We start from the raw sequence: 13329 nt of genomic DNA on the forward strand, positions 1-13329 counted from the left end.
CTCTCTCAGGATTGTGTTCTACAGGCTTTCATAATCAGTAACTTTACTGCCATGTAACCACCCCTCCAAGGCCTTCACTGAATGGTCAATGAAATCAACCCAGTCTTGTGAAGACTCCTTTTTGGTCTCTCTGAACTTTATCCTGTATTGTTCAGTGGTTAAGCCATAACCATCCAGGAGTGCATTCTTAAGAACTTGGAAATTATTAGCATCATTTTCTTTCACAGTAAGGAGCCTATCCCTACCTTTTCCACTAAATGATAGCCATAGGATAGCAGCCCACTGCCTTTGAGGGACATCCTGTACAACACAGGCCCTCTCAAGTGCAGCAAACCACTTGTTAATGTCATCCCCCTCCTTATAAGGGGGAACTATCTTATGCAGATTCCTGGAATCATGCTCTTTTGCAGGATGACTATGGGGAATACTGCTGCTGCCACCATGGGTATCTAAACCCAACTTCTGTCTTTCTTTCTCTAGTTCAAAAGACTGTCTATCCAAATCCAGCTGTTGCTTTTTAAGCTTCAGTCTGGTTTGTTCCACTCTCAACTTATTGAGTTCCCTCTCTAACATTCTGTCATCAGGGTTGGTGGGAGGGACATTCTTAGACACAGAAGAATGAACAGAAGGAGACCTGTCCCTTACAGAAGCCACCCTAACGGCTTGGCTAACAGAAACATCACTACCAGTATGGTGAGAATAAATGCTTTTGCTATGATATGAGACAACACTATTTCTATGGTGAGGCTCTCCATCATTACCAACTATGCTAGACTGTCTAGTAATGGGCAGGCTAGGAAGTTTCTTTCCTGAATCTTTTCCTGGGGGAGTCCCTGGATCAGATTGGGAACCATTTGCTACTTTTTCAACAGATGTGGCCCCTATGGCCTTATCTTGTTCTCTAAGCATGTTAATTAACAGTTCTAAGGAAGGATTCTTCCCTACACTCAAACCTCTCTTTATGCAGAGACTCCTTGCTCCTTTCCAGCTAAGGTGATCATATGCAAGTTTGGACAGATCAACATTTTGGCCTGTGCCAGACATTTTTAGAGAGAGTTAAAAGTGTTAGAAAAAGAGAAAAAAGTTTTCAGAACTTTTTAGAAAGACAGAAAAAAACTTTTTAAACTTTTAAGAACTTTTTGAAAGTTTAGAAGTACTTTTCAGCACTTAGAAAAGAGTGAAAAGAGGAAATGCAAAACTTTTTGGCTATGTGTATATACACTGACCTTGTTTTGTATATTTTTCTCTTATGAAAAGTATAATGACAAGAGTGGTAAGTAGTCTCAAAGCACTTATCCCACCGCTGCACAACCAATGTAGGAGGCTGGACTGGCTTTTAGTGAGTACCAAGGGGTACTTGCACCTTGCACCAGGCCCAGTTATCCCTTATTAGTGTATAGGGTGTCTAGCAGCTTAGGCAGATAGATAATGGTAGCTTAGCAGAGCAGCTTAGGCTGAACTAGGAGACGTGTGAAGCTACTACAGTACCACTTAGTGTCATATGCACAATATCATAAGAAAACACAATACACAGTTATACTAAAAATAAAGGTACTTTATTTTTATGACAATATGCCAAAGTATCTTAGAGTGTACCCTCAGTGAGAGGATAGGAAATATACACAAGATATATGTACACAATAGCAAAAATATGCAGTATAGTCTTAGAAAACAGTGCAAACAATGTATAGTTACAATAGGATGCAATGGGGAAACATAGGGATAGGGGCAACACAAACCATATACTCCAAAAGTGGAATGCGAACAACGAATGGACCCCAAACCTATGTGACCTTGTAGAGGGTCGCTGGGACTATTAGAAAATAGTGAGAGTTAGAAAAGTAACCCTCCCCAAGACCCTGAAAAGTGAGTGCAAAGTGCACTAAAGTTCCCCTAAGGACAAAGAAGTCGTGTTAGAGGAATAATGCAGGAAAGACACAAACCAACAATGCAACAACTGTGGATTTCCAATCTAGGGTACCTGTGGAACAAGGGGACCAAGTCCAAAAGTCACAAGCAAGTCGGAGATGGGCAGATGCCCAGGAAATGCCAGCTGCGGGTGCAAAGAAGCTTCTACTGGACAGAAGAAGCTGAGGTTTCTGCAGGAACGAAATGGGCTAGAGACTTCCCCTTTGGTGGACGGATCCCTCTCGCCTTGGAGAGTCGTGCAGAAGTGTTTTCCCGCCGAAAGAACGCCAACAAGCCTTGCTAGTTGCAAATCGTGCGGTTAGTGTTTTTGGACGCTGCTGTGGCCCTGGAGGGACCAGGAGGTCGCAAATTGGACCAGGAGAGAGAGGGGATGTCGAGCAAGACAAAGAGCCCTCTCAGCAGCAGGTAGCACCCGGAGAAGTGCCAGAAACAGGCACTACGAGGATGCGTGAAACGGTGCTCACCCGAAGTCGCACAAAGGAGTCCCACGTCGCCGGAGACCAACTTAGAACGTCGTGCAATACAGGTTAGAGTGCCGTGGACCCAGGCTTGGCTGTGCACAAAGGATTTCCGCCGGAAGTGCACAGGGGCCGGAGTAGCTGCAAAAGTCGCAGTTCCCAGCAATGCAGCCCAGCGAGGTGAGGCAAGGACTTACCTCCACCAAACTTGGACTGAAGAGTCACTGGACTGTGGGGGTCACTTGGACAGAGTCGCTGGATTCGAGGGACCTCGCTCGTCGTGCTGAGAGGAGACCCAAGGGACCGGTAATGCAGCTTTTTGGTGCCTGCGGTTGCAGGGGGAAGATTCCGTCGACCCACGGGAGATTTCTTCGGAGCTTCTGGTGCAGAGAGGAGGCAGACTACCCCCACAGCATGCACAAGCAGGAAAACAGTCGAGAAGGCGGCAGGATCAGCGTTACAGAGTTGCAGTAGTCGTCTTTGCTACTATGTTGCAGGTTTGCAGGCTTCCAGCGCGGTCAGCAGTCGATTCCTTGGCAGAAGGTGAAGAGAGAGATGCAGAGGAACTCGGATGAGCTCTTGCATTCGTTATCTAAAGTTTCCCCAGAGACAGAGACCCTAAATAGCCAGAAAAGAGGGTTTGGCTACCTAGGAGAGAGGATAGGCTAGCAACACCTGAAGGAGCCTATCACAAGGAGTCTCTGACGTCACCTGGTGGCACTGGCCACTCAGAGCAGTCCAGTGTGCCAGCAGCACCTCTGTTTCCAAGATGGCAGAGGTCTGGAGCACACTGGAGGAGCTCTGGACACCTCCCAGGGGAGGTGCAGGTCAGGGGAGTGGTCACTCCCCTTTCCTTTGTCCAGTTTCGTGCCAGAGCAGGGCTAAGGGGTCCCCTGAACCGGTGTAGACTGGCTTATGCAGAATTGGGCACATCTGTGCCCAACAAAGCATTTCCAGAGGCTGGGGGAGGCTACTCCTCCCCTGCCTTCACACCATTTTCCAAAGGGAGAGGGTGTCACACCCTCTCTCAGAGGAAGTTCTTTGTTCTGCCATCCTGGGCCAGGCCTGGCTGGACCCCAGGAGGGCAGATGCCTGTCTGAGGGGTTGGCAGCAGCAGCAGCTGCAGTGAAACCCCAGGAAGGGCAGTTTGGCAGTACCAGGGTCTGTGCTACAGACCACTGGGATCATGGGATTGTGCCAACTATGCCAGGATGGCATAGAGGGGGCAATTCCATGATCATAGACATGTTACATGGCCATATTCGGAGTTACCATTGTGAAGCTACATATAGGTAGTGACCTATATGTAGTGCACGCGTGTAATGGTGTCCCCGCACTCACAAAGTTCAGGGAATTGGCTCTGAACAATGTGGGGGCACCTTGGCTAGTGCCAGGGTGCCCTCACACTAAGTAACTTTGCACCTAACCTTTACCAGGTAAAGGTTAGACATATAGGTGACTTATAAGTTACTTAAGTGCAGTGTAAAATGGCTGTGAAATAACGTGGACGTTATTTCACTCAGGCTGCAGTGGCAGGCCTGTGTAAGAATTGTCGGAGCTCCCTATGGGTGGCAAAAGAAATGCTGCAGCCCATAGGGATCTCCTGGAACCCCAATACCCTGGGTACCTCAGTACCATATACTAGGGAATTATAAGGGTGTTCCAGTAAGCCAATGTAAATTGGTAAAATTGGTCACTAGCCTGTTAGTGACAATTTGAAAGAAATGAGAGAGCATAACCACTGAGGTTCTGATTAGCAGAGCCTCAGTGAGACAGTTAGGCACCACACAGGGAACACATACATATAGGCCACAAACTTATGAGCACTGGGGTCCTGACTAGCAGGGTCCCAGTGACACATAACAAACATACTGAAAACATAGGGTTTTCACTATGAGCACTGGGCCCTGGCTGGCAGGATCCCAGTGAGACAGTGAAAACACCCTGACATACACTCACAAACAGGCCAAAAGTGGGGGTAATAAGGCTAGAAAGAGGCTACTTTCTCACACAACCCCCCCCCCAAACGAAGGACAATAAGGCTAACCTTGGCCAGTTGAGACTTTATTGTCTAAGTGGTGATAAGTAGAGAGTAGTTCTGCAATAGACTGGTTACTCCCTTTATCATCCACTATATGGTTACTTCCCTGTGGGGATGTAAACCACCCTGTTTGAAGTTTTTTAGCTAAGCAACAATGTGAAGATGTATTTTCAGAGTTTCTATCAGTAAGTTTTAGTTTAGAGCAGTGGGAATTATCCACTGAACCTATTTGTAATGATGGAAATGCCAGACAGGGATGCTGTCTCAGTAAAGCCATAGCTGGGCAAAAACTTTGTCCATATGGCTGGAAGAGAGAACAGGGATGCTGTTTCTCTTGAGTTGGAGCAGGGCAGGGATGCTGTCCTATGAGCTCCACACTAGGGCAGGGATGCTGTCCTAAGTGTTGTGAGGCAGTGCAGAGTTTCTGCACTAAAGTTTCTCTGGGAGGGTTGGAGGGATGCTCCATCTTAACTAAAATGGTGCGCTTTTTGTCACCAATGTTAGTTATCCCACAGAGAGGTACTTCTACCTCAGGGAGTGCAGCTTTGCCAGCTGATGATTCCCTTGGAACAGGTGCCACCCCAGGAGAGGTTTCTCCCACCACAGGAATGGTATCCTGAATGGTAGGGTGGTTAGGGGATACTGTGATACCCTTTTTACCTGTTGATGGAGAGGGATCCTGAGTTTTCAGGCCTTCTCTCCTTTGCTTTTTCATTTCAGTAGAAATGAGAGGGAACAATTCCTCTGGGATGCCCAGCATGGCTGCATGGGCATAAAACTCTACATCAGCCCAACCTGAGGCCTCTAGGTCATTACCTAAGAGACAGTCTACAGGTAAGCTAGGTGATACCACCACCTGCTTAGGGCCAGTAACTCCACCCCAACTAAACTGAATTATAGCTAAGGGAAGAAACTTAGTGGAGTTATGGACATCAATAATCTTATACTGTTGTCCAATGATGTGTTGATCAGGGTGCACTAGGTTTTCAGTCACCAAAGTGATACTGGCACCTGTGTCCCTGTAGGCCAAGGCCTCAACACCATTTATTGAAACTGTCTGCCTGTACTTATCCATTGTAAGGGGACAAGCAGCCAGTGTGGCAAGGCCAATGCCACTAGGTGTGACAGAAACTGTCTTGGGACTGACTACCCCAGTTTCTACTATGGACCCAAAAGTGAACCCAACTACACCCTTAACTTGACTGTTGCCAGCAGTCCCACCACTAGTACCACTACTGCTAGGGGCACTAGAGCTTGATGTATTAGTGGTGGTAGGCTCAGGGGGTTTACCTGGACAGGACTTATCCCCTGGCCTATGGCCTCTGTTTTTACACACAAAGCACCAAGGCTTTTTAATGTGTGTGGGTTGAGAAGAAGAGGAAGAATTAGTTTTATCCCCACCCTCTGAAGAGTGTTTAAGATTTGAAGTGGGATCTTTGGTTTTACCCTTATCCCCATGCTTATCTTGAGATTTTTCACCATCTTTCTTCTTATTGCCATCTTTGTCACCCCCTGTATGAACTTTTCTGTTCACCCTTGTTCTGACCCATTTGTCTGCCTTCTTTCCCAATTCTTGGGGAGAGGTCAGATCAGAGTCTACCAGGTACTGGTGCAACAAATCAGACACACAATTATTAAGTATATGCTCTCTCAGGATTGTGTTCTACAGGCTTTCATAATCAGTAACTTTACTGCCATGTAACCACCCCTCCAAGGCCTTCACTGAATGGTCAATGAAATCAACCCAGTCTTGTGAAGACTCCTTTTTGGTCTCTCTGAACTTTATCCTGTATTGTTCAGTGGTTAAGCCATAACCATCCAGGAGTGCATTCTTAAGAACTTGGAAATTATTAGCATCATTTTCTTTCACAGTAAGGAGCCTATCCCTACCTTTTCCACTAAATGATAGCCATAGGATAGCAGCCCACTGCCTTTGAGGGCCATCCTGTACAACACAGGCCCTCTATAGTGCAGCAAACCACTTGTTAATGTCATCCCCCTCCTTATAAGGGGGAACTATCTTATGCAGATTCCTGGAATCATGCTCTTTTGCAGGATGACTATGGGGAATACTGCTGCTGCCACCATTGGTATCTAAACCCAACTTCTGTCTTTCTTTCTCTAGTTCAAAAGACTGTCTATCCAAATCCAGCTGTTGCTTTTTAAGCTTCAGTCTGGTTTGTTCCACTCTCAACTTATTGAGTTCCCTCTCTAACATTCTGTCATCAGGGTTGGTGGGAGGGACATTCTTAGACACAGAAGAATGAACAGAAGGAGACCTGTCCCTTACAGAAGCCACCCTAACAGCTTGGCCAACAGAAACATCACTACCAGTATGGTGAGAATAAATGCTTTTGCTATGATGTGAGACAACACTATTTCTATGGTGAGGCTCTCCATCATTACCAACTATGCTAGACTGTCTAGTAATGGGCAGGCTAGGAAGTTTCTTTCCTGAATCTTTTCCTGGGGGAGTCCCTGGATCAGATTGGGAACCATTTGCTACTTTTTCAACAGATGTGGCCCCTATGGCCTTATCTTATTCTCTAAGCATGTTAATTAACAGTTCTAAGGAAGGATTCTTCCCTACACTCAAACCTCTCTTTATGCAGAGACTCCTTGCTCCTTTCCAGCTAAGGTGATCATATGCAAGTTTGGACAGATCAACATTTTGGCCTGTGCCAGACATTTTTAGAGAGAGTTAAAAGTGTTAGAAAAAGAGAAAAAAGTTTTCAGAACTTTTTAGAAAGACAGAAAAAAACTTTTTAAACTTTTAAGAACTTTTTTAAAGTTTAGAAGTACTTTTCAGCACTTAGAAAAGAGTGAAAAGAGGAAATGCAAAACTTTTTGGCTATGTGTATATACACTGACCTTGTTTTGTATATTTTTCTCTTATGAAAAGTACAATGACAAGAGTGGTAAGTAGTCTCAAAGCACTTATCCCACCGCTGCACAACCAATGTAGGAGGCTGGACTGGCTTGTAGTGAGTACCAAGGGGTACTTGCACCTTGCACCAGGCCCAGTTATCCCTTATTAGTGTATAGGGTGTCTAGCAGCTTAGGCTGATAGATAATGGTAGCTTAGCAGAGCAGCTTAGGCTGAACTAGGAGACGTGTGAAGCTACTACAGTACCACTTAGTGTCATATGCACAATATCATAAGAAAACACAATACACAGTTATACTAAAAATAAAGGTACTTTATTTTTATGACAATATGCCAAAGTATCTTAGAGTGTACCCTCAGTGAGAGGATAGGAAATATACACAAGATATATATACACAATAGCAAAAATATGCAGTATAGTCTTAGAAAACAGTGCAAACAATGTATAGTTACAATAGGATGCAATGGGGAAACATAGGGATAGGGGCAACACAAACCATATACTCCAAAAGTGGAATGCGAACCACGAATGGACCCCAAACCTATGTGACCTTGTAGAGGGTCGCTGGGACTATTAGAAAATAGTGAGAGTTAGAAAAGTAACCCTCCCCAAGACCCTGAAAAGTGAGTGCAAAGTGCACTAAAGTTCCCCTAAGGACAAAGAAGTCGTGTTAGAGGAATAATGCAGGAAAGACACAAACCAACAATGCAACAACTGTGGATTTCCAATCTAGGGTACCTGTGGAACAAGGGGACCAAGTCCAAAAGTCACAAGCAAGTCGGAGATGGGCAGATGCCCAGGAAATGCCAGCTGCGGGTGCAAAGAAGCTTCTACTGGACAGAAGAAGCTGAGGTTTCTGCAGGAACGAAAAGGGCTAGAGACTTTCCCTTTGGTGGACGGATCCCTCTCGCCGTGGAGAGTCGTGCAGAAGTGTTTTCCCGCCGAAAGAATGCCAACAAGCCTTGCTAGCTGCAAATCGTGCGGTTAGCGTTTTTGGACGCTGCTGTGGCCCTGGAGGGACCAGGAGGTCGCAAATTGGACCAGGAGAGAGAGGGGACGTCGAGCAAGACAAGCAGCCCTCTCAGCAGCAGGTAGCACCCGGAGAAGTGCCAGAAACAGGCACTACGAGGATGCGTGAAACGGTGCTCACCCGAAGTCGCACAAAGGAGTCCCCCGTCGCCGGAGACCAACTTAGAACGTCGTGCAATACAGGTTAGAGTGCCGTGGACCCAGGCTTGGCTGTGCACAAAGGATTTCTTCCGGAAGTGCACAGGGGCCGGAGTAGCTGCAAAAGTCGCGGTTCCCAGCAATGCAGCCCAGCGAGGTGAGGCAAGGACTTACCTCCACCAAACTTGGACTGAAGAGTCACTGGACTGTGGGGGTCACTTGGACAGAGTCGCTGGATTCAAGGGACCTCGCTCGTCGTGCTGAGAGGAGACCCAAGGGACCGGTAATGCAGCTTTTTGGTGCCTGTGGTTGCAGGGGGAAGATTCCGTCGACCCACGGGAGATTTCTTCGGAGCTTCTGGTGCAGAGAGGAGGCAGACTACCCCCACAGCATGCACAAGCAGGACAACAGTCGAGAAGGCGGCAGGATCAGCGTTACAGAGTTGCAGTAGTCGTCTTTGCTACTATGTTGCAGGTTTGCAGGCTTCCAGCGCGGTCAGCAGTCGATTCCTTGGCAGAAGGTGAAGAGAGAGATGCAGAGGAACTCGGATGAGCTCTTGCATTCGTTATCTAAAGTTTCCCCAGAGACAGAAACCCTAAATAGCCAGAAAAGAGGGTTTGGCTACCTAGGAGAGAGGATAGGCTAGCAACACCTGAAGGAGCCTATCACAAGGAGTCTCTGATGTCACCTGGTGGCACTGGCCACTCAGAGCAGTCCAGTGTGCCAGCAGCACCTCTGTTTCCAAGATGGCAGAGGTCTGGAGCACACTGGAGGAGCTCTGGACACCTCCCAGGGGAGGTGCAGGTCAGGGGAGTGGTCACTCCCCTTTCCTTTGTCCAGTTTCGCGCCAGAGCAGGGCTAAGGGGTCCCCTGAACCGGTGTAGACTGGCTTATGCAGAATTGGGCACATCTGTGCCCAACAAAGCATTTCCAGAGGCTGGGGGAGGCTACTCCTCCCCTGCCTTCACACCATTTTCCAAAGGGAGAGGGTGTCACACCCTCTCTCAGAGGAAGTTCTTTGTTCTGCCATCCTGGGCCAGGCCTGGCTGGACCCCAGGAGGGCAGATGCCTGTCTGAGGGGTTGGCAGCAGCAGCAGCTGCAGTGAAACCCCAGGAAGGGCAGTTTGGCAGTACCAGGGTCTGTGCTACAGACCACTGGGATCATGGGATTGTGCCAACTATGCCAGGATGGCATAGAGGGGGCAATTCCATGATCATAGACATGTTACATGGCCATATTCGGAGTTACCATTGTGAAGCTACATATAGGTAGTGACCTATATGTAGTGCACGCGTGTAATGGTGTCCCCGCACTCACAAAGTTCAGGGAATTGGCTCTGAACAATGTGGGGGCACCTTGGCTAGTGCCAGGGTGCCCTCACACTAAGTAACTTTGCACCTAACCTTTACCAGGTAAAGGTTAGACATATAGGTGACTTATAAGTTACTTAAGTGCAGTGTAAAATGGCTGTGAAATAACGTGGACGTTATTTCACTCAGGCTGCAGTGGCAGGCCTGTGTAAGAATTGTCAGAGCTCCCTATGGGTGGCAAAAGAAATGCTGCAGCCCATAGGGATCTCCTGGAACCCCAATACCCTGGGTACCTCAGTACCATATACTAGGGAATTATAAGGGTGTTCCAGTAAGCCAATGTAAATTGGTAAAATTGGTCACTAGCCTGTTAGTGACAATTTGAAAGAAATGAGAGAGCATAACCACTGAGGTTCTGATTAGCAGAGCCTCAGTGAGACAGTTAGGCACCACACAGGGAACACATACATATAGGCCACAAACTTATGAGCACTGGGGTCCTGACTAGCAGGGTCCCAGTGACACATAACAAACATACTGAAAACATAGGGTTTTCACTATGAGCACTGGGCCCTGGCTGGCAGGATCCCAGTGAGACAGTGAAAACACCCTGACATACACTCACAAACAGGCCAAAAGTGGGGGTAATAAGGCTAGAAAGAGGCTACTTTCTCACACCGCCATATTATGACATTGGCGGTTTGGCAAAAGCACCAAAGTAACACACCAACCACCATGGCAGTAACGACCGCCGGGCTGGAGACTACAGTCTCCAGCCCGGCATTTTTGTCACTAGGCCGCCCACGGCGATATGACCCCACCCACCACCATGGTTTCCGTGGCTCTTGTACCACCACAAAAACCATGACGGTAGGCACCATAAGTGCCAGGGAATTCCTTCCCTGGCACTAATAGGGGTCTCCCCTGCCCCCCTCTCTCTCCCCAGAGTTCTCGCCCACCCTCCCCCTTCCGTCCCCCCGAACATAAATGTAGGAGGCTGGCCTGGCTTATAGTGGGTACCTTGTGGTACTTACACCCTGTGCCAGGTCCAGTTATCCCTTATTAGTAGAATAGAGGTGTTTCTAGCAGCTTAGGCTGATAGAAGGTAGCTATGGCAAAGCAGCTTAGGCTGAACATGCAAAGCTCCTACTATACCACTTATATCATATAGCACAATATCATAAGAAAACACAATACTCAGAGTTACTAAAAATAAAGGTACTTTATTTTTATGACAATATGCCAAAAGTATCTCAGTGAGTACCCTCAGTTAGAAGGTAAGTAATATACACAAGTCAAATGTACACAAACCCAAAACAGGTAAGTAATAGTAAGAAAAGTGATGCAAACAGTGTAGAATTACAATAGGATGCAAAGGGGGAAATAGGTCTAGGGGCAACATAAACCATATACTCCAAAAGTGGAATGCGAATCACAAATGGACCTCAGACCTATAGGAGCTTGTAGAGGGTCGCTGGGACTGTAAGAAAACAGGCAGGGTGTCCAAGATACCCCACCCCAAGACCCTGAAAAGTAGGAGTAAAGTACCCCTACTACCCCAAAAGGACACAATAGTTGTGATAGGGGGATTCTGCAAGAACCACAAACACCAGCAAAGCACTGAAGACGGATTCCTGGACCTGAGGACCTGCAAAGCAAGGGGACCAAGTCCAAGAGTCGCAAAGGTGTCCAGGGGGGCAGGAGCCCAGGAAACCCATGATGAAGGTGCAAGAAGGCTGCCTCCAGATGGAAGAAGCCTAGGATTCTGCAACGACGAAGAGAGCTAGGAACTTCTCCTTTGGATGGAAGATGTCCCATAGCATGCTGGAGGTTGCAGAAGTGTTTCCACGCAGAAATACCACAAATAAGCCTTGCTAGCTGCAAGGGTTGTGGTAGAGGATTTTGGGTGCTGCTGGGGACCAGGAAGGACCAGGATGTCGCCCCTTGGAGGAGGAGACAGAGGGGGGGGGTCAACAATTTCAGAGAGCCCCCACAGAAGCAGGCAGCACCTGCAGAAGTACCGGAGCAGGCACTTAGAGATTGGTGTAACCGGAGTCACAAAAGGAGGGTCCCACGACGTCGGAGTCCAACTCGGAGGGTTGAGCACTGCAGGACAGAGTGCTGGGGGCCCAAGCTAGGCTGTGCACAAAGGAATCCTTGGAGAAGTGCACAGAAGCAGGAGCAGCTGCAAATCACGCAGTACACAGGTTTGCAGTCTAGCGCGGGAAGGCAAGGATTTACCTCCACCAAACTTGGACTTAAGGATCACTGGACTGTGGGGGTGGGGGTTCCAGGGGCAACACTCGTCAGGATGAGAGGGGACCCAGAGGACCGGTGATGCAGTCTTTTGGTGCCTGCGTTAGCAGGGGAAAGATTCAGTCAACCCACGGGAGATTTCTTCTTGGCTTCCAGTGCAGGGTGAAGGCAGACAGCCCCCAGAGCATGCACCAGCAGGAAACAGTTGAGAAAGCTGGCAGGATGAGGCGCTACAATGTTGCTGGGAATCGTCTTGCTACGGTTTTGCAGGCGTCCTGGAGCAGTCAGCGGTCGATCCTTGGCAGAAGTCGAAGAGGGAAGTGCAGAGGAACTCTGGTGAGCTCTTGCATTCATTATCTGAAGAATACCCCAGTGGAGAGACCCTAAATAGCCAGAAAAGGAGGTTTGGCTACCAAGAAAGAAAGATTGGCTACCAAGAAAGGTAAGAGCCTATCAGAGGGGGTCTCTGATGTCACCTGCTGGCACTGGCCACTCAGAGCAGGCCAGTGTGCCCCCAACACCTCTGAATCCAAGATGGCAGAGGTCTGGGACACACTGGAGGAGCTCTGGGCACCTCCCCTGGGAGGTACCGGTCAGGGGAGTGGTCCCTCCCCTTTACTTTGTCCAGTTTCACGCCAGAGCAAGGCTGGGGGATCCCTAAACCAGTGTAGACTGGCGTATGCAGAGATGGGCACCATCTGTACCCATCAAAGCATTTCCAGAGGCCGGGGGAGGCTACTCCTCCCCAGCCCTTCACACCTATTTCCAAAGGGAGAGGGTGTAACACTCTCTCTTAGAGGAAATCCTTTGTTCTGCCTTCCTGGGCTGGGGCTGCCCAGACCCCAGGGGGGCAGAATCCTGTCTGAGGGATAGGCAGCAGCAGCAGCTGCAGTGGAAACCCCGGAAAGGCAGTTTGGCAGCACCCGGGTTCTGTGCTAGAGGCCCGGGGGGTCATGGAATTGTCCCCCCAATACCAGAATGGTATTGGGGTGACAATTCCATGATCTTAGACATGTTACATGGCCATGTTTGGAGTGACCTATGTATAGTGCACGCATGTAATGGTGTCCCCGCACTCACAAAGTTCGGGGAATATGCCCTGAACGATGTGGGGGCACCTTGGCTAGTGCCAGGGTGCCCACACACTAAGTAACTTGGCACCCAACCTTCACTAAGTGAGGGTTAGACATATAGGTGACTTATAAGTTACTTATGTGCAGTGCAAAATGGCTGTGAAATAACGTGGACGTTATTTCACTCAGGCTGCAGTGGCAGGCCT

Source organism: Pleurodeles waltl, chromosome 10 (genome assembly GCF_031143425.1).
Source record: "Pleurodeles waltl isolate 20211129_DDA chromosome 10, aPleWal1.hap1.20221129, whole genome shotgun sequence".
In the NCBI taxonomy this organism is placed as follows: domain Eukaryota; kingdom Metazoa; phylum Chordata; class Amphibia; order Caudata; family Salamandridae; genus Pleurodeles; species Pleurodeles waltl.